Source organism: Gopherus evgoodei, chromosome 7 (assembly GCF_007399415.2).
Source record: "Gopherus evgoodei ecotype Sinaloan lineage chromosome 7, rGopEvg1_v1.p, whole genome shotgun sequence".
Lineage (NCBI taxonomy): Eukaryota > Metazoa > Chordata > Testudines > Testudinidae > Gopherus > Gopherus evgoodei.
In genome coordinates this window covers 97,210,811-97,217,160 of record NC_044328.1, presented here as the reverse complement: position 1 = coordinate 97,217,160, position 6,350 = coordinate 97,210,811, and positions in this window count along the sequence as shown.

Here is a 6,350-nt window from a genome sequence, read left to right as displayed (position 1 = left end):
GTCTGAAGCCTGAGCCCCACCACACAAGGCTGAAGCATGGAATTTAGCTTTCCAGGGCCCCAAGCAATTGCCCTGTTGGTTATCCCCTAACACTAGTCCTGCACTTGTTACCCCTTGATCCTGTCCCGCAGCCCTTCTGAGGGTCACCATCCCCAGGTTGAGAACACAAATCTTGATGAGTTGATGTACCCCCGGATGACCTCTATGTACCCCCAGGGTTATGTGTACCCCTAGTTGAGAACCACTGCCCCAGGGCCTAGCAACCCCCAGCCCCCTCCACTGGGATCCATGCCCAGGGCACTAGTGCCAGGATTCACACACACACCAGTCCCCGCCTCCAGGATCCATGCCCAGGGCACTAGTGCCAGGATTCACACACACACCAGTCCACTCCTCCAGGATCCATGCCCAGGGCACTAGTGCCAGGATTCACACACACACCAGTCCACCCCTCCAGGATCCATGCCCAGGGCACTAGTGCCAGGATTCACACACACACCAGTCCCCGCCTCCAGGATCCATGCCCAGGGCACTAGTGCCAGGATTCACACACACACCAGTCCACTCCTCCAGGATCCATGCCCCAGGGCACTAGTGCCAGGATTCACACACACACCAGTCCACCCCTCCAGGATCCATGCCCCAGGGCACTAGCAATAGGATTCACACACACTCCAGCCCCCCACTGGGATCCATGCCCCAGGGCACAAGTGCAAGGATTCACATACCCCAGTGGCATCTGCACCCCAGGGCACTAGTGGCAGGATTCACACTCCCAGCACCCCACCCAGCACAATGGGGTGAGAAGGGACAGAGACACCCCCTACCCCCAGGGCTGCAATGGTACCTGGCTTCTATTTCAGTGTGTCCAGCTCCCCTGTATGGCAGGAGGCAGGCACCGCGCTGCAGTCCTCACACCCTGACATCCTGGGGGTCCCAGGGAGACTGGCCAGAACAGGATTGGGTACCAGACTGAGCTGGACAGACAGACAGGCCCCTGGTTCCAGGCATGGGACAGAACTGGGCATGGATGCTTGGGACAGCACTGCCCATCCACACCATAGTACATGTGACCCTGGCACCTAGCCCAGGGGTGCCTAACTCCTGACACATACAGCTTGTGGAAGGAGTGGAAATCCCATACTGGGGAGAGATAGGGGAGATGAGTGTGTGTGACATGGAGTCTATATGCAGGGAGGTTAGATGGGCACCTATGTGTATGTGATATGGGGGGATATGAAGGGTCTGTGTGTGTGATATGAGGGAGTTGTGGGGTCTGTGTGTGATGTGGGGGAGATGGGGGGTCTGTGTGTGTAATATGGGGGTAAATGGGGGTCTGTGTGTGTGATGTGGGGGGAGATGGAGGGTCTGTGTGTGATACAGGGGGTCTGTGTGTTTAATGTGGGGGAGATGGGGAGTCTGTGTGTGATATGAAGGAGATGGGGGTCTGTGTGTGTGATGCGGGGGGGGATGGCAGGTCTGTGTGTGTGATGCGGGGGGGGGGTCCGTGTGTGTGATATGGGGGAGATCATAGATCTGTGTGTGGTGATGAGCAGGGAGTCGAAAGGTGGGAGTGGGAAATGGGGGCGGTGTCTGTGATTTGGGCCTGGAAGGCCCATAGCCCACGATCTCACCTGGGCCAGGCATCCCATTCCCCCAGCCCCGCTCTCCCTCTGAGTCAGGGAGAATTTCCCCCGGTCGGCCCCAAACCACGCTATAGGCCCCGTGGGTGGCTGCTCCCGCTGTGGCTTCTCCCACTTCCTGCCCCCCCACCAATGTCACCGTCAGGACCAGGCCGCTCTCCGGCAGGGGTGATTCAATTGGAAACCCAGCGCCCTGCTGAGCCAGTCAGAGTGTGCCTGCCTGCCATGGGTGGGTGGGGGTGGAAGCAGGGCTTGGAGCAGGGGAAGAGGATTGGGTTAGGTGGGGCATGGCAGGGCTCTGATCTCACCATCAGACCTTTCCTCACCCAGCAGGCCAGTCCTGCATCCCAGGCTCCTAACCTGAGCCTCCTTCCCTTCACCTGGGGAGCTGAGCTGAGCTGCTCCACCCCCTTAAAGGCCCAGCTCTCCCTGTGAGGTGGGAGAGATGGGGATAGGCACAGGAACAAGGCTGGGGGAGGGGGTGGATTAGTGCAGGATGGAGGCTTGCCCATGGGGAGAGGGGCAGGCATCTCTAGCAGAGCCCCAGGCAGGCACTGGGAGGTGGGGAGAGGCTGTGGCTGCACTGTAAGCTGTGGTTACAGTACAGGAAGCTGGGACGCCCCATGATGTAGGTCAGAGCCACAGCACTGGACTGGTACACAAAGGGTTAACTCTCCCAGTCCGAGGGAGTGCTCGTTGTGAAACTGGGAGCCCCTGCTGTCCCCGCATTCAGTCCCTACACCCTCCCAGCCAGGATCGGGAATGGAGCCCGCTGTAGACACAGGGGAGAATCCAGTAGCCTCATTTCAAATGTGTGTGGGAGACGCTGAACCTGAATCCCATGCAGCCCTGCTGGCGCCCCTCAGTCCTGATCCGCAGCCCCTGCTAGCCCAGCCCTGGGCTCCCCACTCAGCTCTACCAGTGCCCCTCAGTCCTGATCTGCAGCCTCTGCTAGCCCAGCCCTGGGCTCCCCACTCAGCTCTGCCCGTGCCCCTTAGTCCCAACCATCAGCCTGGGAGGGGGAGCTGCCACTGGACTGGGTGAGATGGGGGTTTCAGAAATGGCCCACCTCTCACGACAGGTTCACACTGATCTGGGGGGGTCCTGATGTGCCTCTGCTGTACTGAGCCCTGTAAGGAACCCAGACTAGAATCCCCGCCTGCTCCCCAGGGAGCCGGAGACATGGCCGCTCCCTGCACAGTGGGGACAGACAGGGCCCTGAACCAGAGCTGAGGGAGGTGCGGTCAGAGGAAAGCTGCTGTCTAGGCCAGGCTGTAATAATGGCGCCCACACGCCCCGGTTTCACAATTAATGGAGGCCGTCAGTCCCAGCGCCCCGAACCCACAACAAAGAGCGACGCTGGCCCCGATTCATCCTGAAAGTGAAACTCCCCACGGGCTTCACAGGAGCCGCCCCCCAACTGATCGACTGGAATTCACTGTGTATATGGGAGGCATTGCTCTAATTTATCTCTTACTGACTGAGATCAGGGCCAGGCGCTGCACAGACCCTGACCGAGATCAGGGCCCCCATTGCATCAGGTGCTGCACAGACCCCAAGCAAGATCAGGGCCCCCACCGTGTCAGGCACTGCACAGACCCCAACTGAGATGGGGGCCCCCATTATGATGGGAGCTCACACACAGTCTCAGCCCAGAGTGCTCACAATTTAAACAGTCCCATCCTTGAGCCCCCTGCTCCCTCCAAGGCTGCCCCTTTCCGGGGGCAAATCTGAGCCCCCCACTGCTCCCCCAGTGGAAGGTGTGAACCCAGCTGGTGCTGAGCCGGATCCTGCACAGTCATAGCGCGAGGGCCCAGCCCCACTCGCACCTCATTGGGTGGCAGCCTCCCTGCTCGAGTGAGACCAGGGCTCCCACACAGCCACTCGGCCGAGACCACGGAGCACAGGCGGCACTGCAGGTAGGGTCCTGGCAGCAGGATGGGGCACGACTCTTTGGGTTTGGATCCCTGCAGGGCATGTCTCCCTGAGGCTGGGTGTCTGTCCAGAGTCTCCAGCATGGGGCTCTGGCACTGGCGCCTGCACTGGGGTCTGCACTGGGGCCCTGGGGTGGGGCTCCTCCCTTCCTGGCACACACGGCTGCATCAGGAGCAGAACCCGCCAGGGAAGTGGGGAGCCTGCTATATCTGCCTCCCTTTCCCACTCGCAGGCCCAGGCATTCTCAGCAGGGGGAGCTTTAAGGTGGGGGACCCCCCTCACTGCACCCCAGGCTCATGGGCAAACTTACCCTCCTGGAGCCGCTGCAGGGAATGACAGGGAGGGGTGAGGCAGGAGGAGGGTTGAGGAATGGGACCGGAGGTGGACAGGGAGCGGGATGGGTGGTGAGGAGTGGGACTGGGAGGGAGATGACAGGGAGTGGGGGGGGGTGAAGAGTGGGACCGGAGGGGGATAGGGAGTGGGGTGGGTGGTGAGGAGTGGGACCGGAGGGGGATAGGGAGAGGAGTGGGTGGTGAGGAGTGGGACAGGAGGGGGACAGGGAGTGGGGTGAAGGGTGAGGAGTGGGACACGGGGAGGGACAGGGAGTGGGGTGGGTGGTGAGGAGTGGGACCAGAGGGGGACAGGGAGTGGGGTGAAGGGTGAGGAGTGGGACTGGAGGGAGACAGGGAGCGGGGTGGGTGGTGAGGAGTGGGATGGGGGGAGGGACAGGGAGTGAGGTGGGTGGTGAGGAGTGGGATGGGGGGAGGGACAGGGAGCAGGGTGGGTGGTGAGGAGTGGGACCAGAGGGGGACAGGGAGTGGGGTGAAGGGTGAGGAGTGGGACTGGAGGGGGACAGGGAGCGGGGTGGGGGTGAGGAGTGGGACGGGGTGGGCAGGTTGTGGGGTGGGTGGTGAGGAGTGGGACTGGAGGGACAGGGAGCAGGGTGGGGAGCAGCTCTAGGGGGCATCGTCCAGGGGATGTTTCACACTGAGAGGCCCAGCCTTCCTAGCGAGTGTTGGGCCCTGGGATTCAGGGCGCTGGGGGAGGCGCTGGAAGAGAAATGACCTTGGGCCCAAGGGCAGCAAGCAGGAGATGGGGAGCATTCAGCCCCCACCCAGGGGTGGCTAAGCTGGCAGCTGGGGTCAGGGCTGTGCCCAGCCCCTCCGAACCCCTAGCTCTTCTAAGTTAATTGCTGCGTTTTCTGGGCTGGGTCCTTGCCCCCAGATCTCAGGCTCAGGCCCTGGGTGAGTTCTCTGCACCAACCCCAGCTGCTGTGGGTACCATGGCGGGGCAGGAGGGTGCCCTGCTCTCCTGATGCCTCTGTCCCCTTGGGCTGGTCTCCCGCCATGCAGAGCCTCCACCCAGAGCTGTCCCCAGTGCCTGGCCCCCTGTCCCACAGCCACGTGGTAAGGGGAGAGGGTATTGAACCAAGCCGGAAGCCTTAGCTGCTCAACATGGCGTCTTCTTGGAGTGCGGGGTTCAGGGATGCAAGGGGCAGGGTGAGTCTTCACGGGATCAGGATTTGGGTTAGGGGCTTACCAGCCAAGAGTCAGGTTAGGCTCAGGGTTTATGGTCACAGGGTTGGGGATGGAGAGGGAGCTGATTCCAGCCCGCACCCTTGCCGCAGACTCTAGGCCCAGCTGTCCCATCCAGCCAGGTTCCCCACCCTCAGTCACAGTGACTGGGAGCCTAGCACTCCCAGGGCCCCAGGTGTTGCTGGCTGGCCGGCTCCCCCAGAGCGGGGTCTCTCCATCCAGGCCAATCTCTGCCCAGACCCAGCGAGGGCACCTCCAACCCCAACTGCCTGACAGGGAGCTCTCACCGGGAGCCAGGGTCCAGCAGAACCGGGAGAGCAGGACACCGGGGGTGGGTCACTCTCCCAATAGCTTCAACAAACAGGGCCTCTGGGGCTCTCTGCCCCCTGCCTGGTGCACAGGCAGTGTCTGGTCTCTTCCAAGAGCCCATCACCCCAGTATCCTGGCCCCATGGCCAATGGGAGGGGTTGGGCCCGAAGGCAGAATCAGCTAGGGGGTGGGGGTCAAATGGAGACACAGAAACCCCTTTCAGCTGGGGGCAGAGCAACCTGCCATGGCCCAGGGCAACTTGGGCATTCTGCCCACCTATCCTGTTCCCGTCCCGTTCCCCTGCCCAGGAAACCCGCCATCACCCGAGCTGGGCCATCTGCAGGCTCTAGAGAGTTGCACGGCCTAGCACAGGGGCGGGGTGGTGACCAGCACAGAAAGTCTGCCCCACCCCAGCAGCACAAGGAGGAGCAGAGGATATCCAGCCCCCCACCCCAGCAGAAAACAGATTTTTACCCAGACAGGGCCCCTGGCTCCCCAAGACCAGCTCTTATTTATCCCCGTATCCTTGGCTGCTGCCCCAAGGTATCGCCCCATGCACAGGGCTTTCCCTTGCGACAGGCACTCAGCATTGCATACCCCATCCCCCCACTATTGGGACCCCACTCCGCAGGGGACAGAGGGCTCAGACCCATGTACGCCAAAGAGTTCCAACCCCACCTCAGCCAGCTCAGTCCCCTGGAAGCTGGAGGTCCCAGTGCCTAGCAGGAGTCTGAGCCCCATGGAAATTGGCCCCAGAGCCAGGCAGCTCAGCTGGGGACTGCAGCCTAGGCCTTGGCCACCTTGTCTGTGCTCTCTGCAACTCACCACATGCCTGAAGGGCTGGTGGAACAGCTGGGGTTGGGGGAGGGAGCTTTTGTGCCATTTGGCCCCGCTGGGCCTGGCCTAGATCATCCCCAAGGGCAGAGCC